The sequence below is a fragment of the Artibeus jamaicensis genome, unplaced genomic scaffold, assembly GCF_021234435.1.
Source record: "Artibeus jamaicensis isolate MK-2021 breed Jamaican fruit bat unplaced genomic scaffold, CSHL_Jam_final contig_490, whole genome shotgun sequence".
NCBI classification, from domain to species: Eukaryota; Metazoa; Chordata; class Mammalia; order Chiroptera; family Phyllostomidae; genus Artibeus; species Artibeus jamaicensis.
Window position 1 is genome coordinate 478,871 of NW_026521861.1, and position 6,224 is coordinate 485,094.

Here is a 6,224-nt window from a genome sequence, read left to right on the forward strand (position 1 = left end):
TCTCTCCCTCTCTCCTTCCCTTCCCCTCTAAAGATAAATAAGTAAAATCTTTAAAAATAATAATAAAGAATAAAAGAGTGTAAAGGGTTTCTGAGAGCAAAATGTTTGAGAATCAGTGATTTACTTCTCTGAGCCTCATTTCCTCATCTTTAAATTGGTGATTGTAATTGACTTATAGGGCAGCTAAAGCCAAAAGGACCTGCCAAAAGCAGATGAACTCTGGGGCCATTCCTGCTTCTAAAAGAGGAGAAGCTAGAGAAAGAAGGAGTAGAAAATGCATTTAGAATCAAGGGTTTTGGAATTAGGATATTAAGTGGAATGTAAGAAAGAGGATGTGCATTAGATGTGATTCATTCAAACACTATGCAAACATGGTGTCATTCCTGCCATCATTCCTTATGAACCGACCTGTTGAAACATCCTTAACTTCTCCCTCTTGCTCTTTCCTGTCACAACACTTTCCTCACATCAGAGACACTGCAGATCCTCAGTCAATACTGATCGATGAACTGAGTGATCCAGAAACAGTTTTGCCTATGTCCTCTGGGAGGTAGAAAAAGAAGCATTTTTTCTCTCCCTTCTTTTAATAAACATAGTTATTAATCTGCACCAAGTTCATTTTTAGTCTAAAATAATTCAAACTGCATAATAATCTCATTCATCAGTTTCAAATTCTAGAAATAGCATTCTCGTTGTTACTTGACATGAGCAACATGTATTTAATGTCTGCTATTTAACTGCTGTTTATTTGCTCTTTGCAATTCTCTTTTTTGCATTTTTCACATTTTATTTATGCTTTTCAATTTTTTAAGTACAGTTGACATTCAGTATTATTTTATGTTAGTTTCAGGGGTAGAAGTATATATGTATGTATGTACGTATGTATGTATATATGTATTTGGCAGCCATCCCCCACTGCCACTGACTGAGCTTACACTTAGCAAGACTTACAGCTTTTTTTACTTGAACTTTTAAGCTCAATCTTCCCCATGCTATGTTTATGAAGTTAGTATTTTGAACATCAGTATGGGACTTAAAAAGTATCCCTGATAAATTTCATTTATTTTGCATTCCTAACTTTGGAAACTGTTGAGACCTTTTTGAATTACTATTCTTTCTTCCAAGATATTAAATATCTCTTCTCACTCTGTGTAATTGAAAATAGGATCTGCTCACCTGGCAGGGGAGACACCATGGTCCCGGAGGTGGCTTTCCCAGGGAGAGGCTTGCTCTCGGCAGTCTGGGTGTGCCAGCCCTGCAATTTCCCCCGATGTGGGAAACTCGACTGCGTAATTTGTGGTAGTGGAACCAAAACCCCCCCAGGATAAGCACACTTTGTCACAAGTGAGAGGGTTGTCTAGTCAGAGCCAAGGACAGTGTGAAGCATTCTGTTTTGTGTTCAGCTAGTCTAGAATGAGATGTTCTCCTGTGCATACTGAGCAATGAATGGGTGTGCGTGCACCTCCTGTACCCGGGTCACTACCTTTATCCTCCAGACGGTTCTCTTGTTTATGTCATGGACCAGTTTTAAGATCGGAACCGGTAGAACTGCTAGTGAAAGAGAAAGAAAAAGCACAGGTAGTATCCTGTACAAAAAATAACTATCGCTAATAGCACCTCTACCTTTTATCCCTGGTGACAGCAATCCAGCGACTTGTACCCAAATGTTGAAGACTTGACAAATATAAGCACCTACCAAATGCAGATGAAGGACCATAAGGCCATCCCTGCTTCTAAGGAGAACCTAGTGAAAGGAGTAGAAGGTGCATCTAGAATCAACGGTTTTGGAATCAAGATATTAAATGGAATGTCAGGAAAAAGAAATACATTAGGAGAGGCAATCTGGTTCTGATATTTGTAACTTCAGTAGAGAGGCTTTAAATTGCCTAGGAAGAAGTAATCTACTAAAAAAGGACTGAAAATGGCTCAGGGTTCCAACAGAATTCTGGCAGTGAGATGCCAGGTTTAAGCAGCGTTTTTCTTTCCTCTCTTGGTAACCTGTTTGGGGGTTGAGGTGGTGGCGTGCAGGGAGGTCCATGGAACAGGAGCTAAGGCAATGTTGGGGGGGGCGCTCTGTCCTAACGGAGTCTGTTCACTTGAAAAGTCTCTTGTAGTTTCTTTGCATTTTGTTTCCATTTTACCCCTAATTATACCTCTACACAGTTTAAAGAGTCAAGTAGTTATATAAAGCTTGTTTTTAAAACAGCAATACTCCCTCACCCCTTGTCACCATTTTCTGCTTCTCAGAGGTAACTGTTTTTAGCTGACTTTTTTGGCTTTTATCTCTGTATCTCTAAATGACATGCTTCTATTACTAGTTGCAGATTTTTTAAATGTTTATGCATTATTTATTGACTTCTCGCCGTGAAAGATGAGCATTTCACCTTCTTCACCACCCCCACCACCACAGTCTCTCATTCCCATGGGCGAGTGCATGTCCCTTTCCCTGGCCTCCTAACAGTGTTGTGTTGTAATTTTTGGTCGTGTTGATATTCAGTTTATATTGCTATCACTATGTAAATATTGTTCATACACAAACAAATAATAGATCCATGATTTCTCTCTTGCACAACTTTTTGTTTTCTCTGGATCTAATGTGGTTTTTGTTTGTTTGTTTGTTTTGTTTTGTTTTCTATGTACCTATCATCAGTTCAACCCAACCTCAAACAATCATTATCTCTTCTCAACACTGAGGGTCACACTGGGTATTCTATCAATTTCATCGTCTAGAAGGAATTTCTCCTGGAGCCTTATCACCTGGTGCAGCCTGGAATGGTTGCTAAGCCTGCTGCACAGCTCTTGTCCTGGGAATTCTCTTCAACTTCATTCTAGAGATGCCCACTTCTCTCCTAGGTTGGATTTGCTGCTCCTAGGTCCTTTCTGTTCCTCATTCTTGGTTTATCCTTGTTTTAAAGAAATGCATTCTCTGTGAGTCTCACTGAAAAGACTATTCTTTTTTTTTTTTTAGATTTTATTTATTTATTTATTTTTGAAGAGATTCGGGGGGAGGGAGAGACAGAGGGAGAGAAACATTGATGTGTGAGAGAGACAGTAATTGTTTGCCTCTCACACGTCCCCCAGTGGAGACCTGGTGCCATCCAGGCATGTCCCCTGATTGGGAACTGGACCAGTGATCTTTCAGTTAACAGGCTGGCACTCAGTCCACTGAGCCACACCAGCCAGGGGGAAAGACAATTCTTAACATATTCTCTTTGTCTTTGGTTTTCCGAAATTTCATGATGATGTGCCTTGGTGTAGATCCATTTTCATCCAACATCAAGGACTTCTAGTAAACTTTTTTTAGTCTAGAAATGCTTATCTTTCTGAGAATTTGTGTGTGGCAGGGATTAATGAATACTGTCTTCACTTTCTTCTTCTTCTTCTTGTTTTTTTTTTTTGTTTGTTTTCTTTTACTCTCTAATCTCTGGAGTTAATCCTCTATGCTTTTATATATATATAATTTTTTTCCATGTCCTTTTCTTTTACTTGGTTTTCTAGGTAGCTTACTTAACTTCACTTTACAGACCTTCTATTGAGTTTTAAAGATCTGCTATCATACGTTAATTCCCAGAAGTTCTTTTAGAATTTTCTTTTCTATTGCATCTTGTTCCACGAATGCAATATTTTCTCTTATTCTTTTAAGAATATTAATTCTACTTCGAGGGAATATTTTGATCCTCCTGTCTTTTAAGGTTTGTTTTTTTGTATTGGCAGATCTATTTCCACAGATAACTAAAGCAGTTATTACTCATATTTTCTAGCTTCCAAAGTCTTATTGTGGTATCTTCTCCCATTCTTTTAGTCCTTGCAGAATATGCCTCTTTAAAAAAAATCCCTTTATTGTTGTTGTACTAAGGTTTGGGGAGGGAGCAAATGTCTGTGTTCAAAATGTCTTTGTTATCCTGAAACTCTCCTGTAGTTTCTCAGAACCTCTTTACCCCACACATACTTAGAGTACCTCATATATGATAAGTATTGTTTAAACACTTGGGATACAACAGTGACTAATGCAGATTATCTCATACTTTTGGAGTTTACATTCTAGTGTGTGTATAGAGGGAGAGATAATAAAAATTAAATCTAAAAGTGTTGATTATGTAATAGGCATTATAGAGTAAGGTAAAAAGTGCAGCAGGAAATGGATAATTAGAAGTAATTGGTGAGGGTGGACTCTAGTACTTAATAGAGTGATCAAGGTAGATGACATTGAGAAAGTAAAATTTGAGCAGAGACTTGAAGGAATTGTAATATAAATATGTATATTCCTAATAGGATGTGTTTCTACATTTTTTTCCCATAAGATTTATTCTCTCTTTATCTTAGATTGAAAGAAGAGCAATGCCTTCCTCTTTATTTAGTATTCTCAATGCACTAGGCATACAGGTCTACAAAGGACCCAACATTGCTGGTTACCTGTGTGCCTGAAGAGATATTTGAACTTAGGGGCTGATGTGTCATATTGTTTCAGGTAAGACACCATTGCTAAAGCTCAGGTTCTCTCTTTATACATGGGAATAATGGCAAACTGCAGGACCTCATTCTCTTCCTGGGAACTAAGTACCCATGAACTTCTGTTAGTAAAAGAAAAGTAGAGTGAAAATCATAGTATTATCATGACATTTTTAATGAAAACTGAGTGACACAATCCACCTTTTTGTGGGGTGTTTTTTTTGGCAGGGAGAAAATATTCAACTTATCATGGGCTTTGGATTTACTTTTGGGTATATTGCAATAAACTGGTTTGATTCTACCATTTCCACTCACCTATCCACCCTCAAGCCCTAACTCTCATTCTTGCAGGCTGGCTTCATGATTAGAAGGCCAGGTAATAATGTTCTTCTGTTCAGGATTGCAGTCAAAGGGACTAGCTTTAAGAGAGTATTTACATGCCCAGCACGACCTGTTGATACTGGTAGGTAGAAGTTAAGGAGAAGGAGGACAGCTGGGAGTGGGAGGAGGGATGGGAGGGTGTCCATAGTACTTGCAGAAAGAGCTCACAAATAACTTCGATTAACTGCCTTCAGCCAAGTATCTGTTTTGTTTTGTTTTTTAAAGATTTTTAGAAAGGGGGAAAGGAGGGAGAAAGGAAGAGAGAGAAACATCAATGTGTGGTTGCCTCTTGCACTTCACCTGATGGGAACCTGGTGAATTGCAACCCAAGCATGTGCCCTAACCTGGGATTGAACCAGCAACCCTTTGGTTTGCAGGCCAGCACTCAATCCACTGAGCCACACCAGGTGGGGCCCAAGTATCTGTTTTTAACAGGATAATAAGAGGTGATCTGGAGTGAGATAAAAATCTTTGTTAACAGACCTCTACCCATACTTATGCTTAGGAGGTCAGGCCCTCCCTTGGAAGAGTGTGCACTGCCTTCTCCCACCAAATTCCCTCACTATGGGGCTATGTAATTCCCTCACTCCATCCCATGAATTTTATAAATCCTGAGGACAAAGAGACCAAGCACCTATGCCTTTCTCACTCACCTCTGCTAGGCCCCTTCTCTTCTAAACATATCACTAATATACTTTGCTTACACACCAATAGGCTCGCTGATCTATAATTCTTTACTGTGTCAGCAAGAAGAACCCAGTCCCCCACAGCAATGAAACAACCTGATGAGACATAAGTTACTAGCCCCATTTTCAAATAAGGAACCTGAACCATGAGGGATTTAATGACTTGTCTAAAGTCACACTGCTAGTAAGTGACACAACCAGAGTTCAGCTGACATCAGTCTGACTCCCAACCACAAGCTCTATCTGCACAACACTGACTCCTAGGACAGTCTCCCACAATGGGATTTCAGAACATTTTATGATTCATCAAAAAAGGAGATACTAAATTGACATTTTTGAAATGTGAACAAATTGAGCTTAAGAAAACAAACTCTTATTTAGTAGGCGTATTAGTATGGGTTCTTGAGAGAAAGAATGAGTGACGCAGTCATACAAAAGGGTATCTATATTCTCTATCTGTCTATTATCTATCATCTCTCACTCCCTTGCCTGATCTATTGACCTACCAATAGATAGAATTATTATAAGGAATGGTCTCATTTGATTAGGGAGACTGAGAAGCCAAGATCTGCAGTCAGTGACTAGAGACCCAAGAGAGCAGATGGTTTAGTTCCCATCTGAGTCAGAGTCCAAAGGCAAGAGAAGATCATGTCTCAACTCAAAGACAGCCAGGCAGAGAAAAGTTCTTTCTTATTAAGCTTTTCATTC

The 6,224-nt window shown here is 39.0% G+C and overlaps 1 pseudogene; it reads left to right on the forward strand.

The window, feature by feature from the left end:
- The first annotated feature begins 1,168 nt into the window (after positions 1-1,168).
- On the forward strand, positions 1,169-1,312 carry LOC119059714 (uncharacterized; annotated as a pseudogene).
- Positions 1,313-6,224: the final 4,912 nt, after the last annotated feature.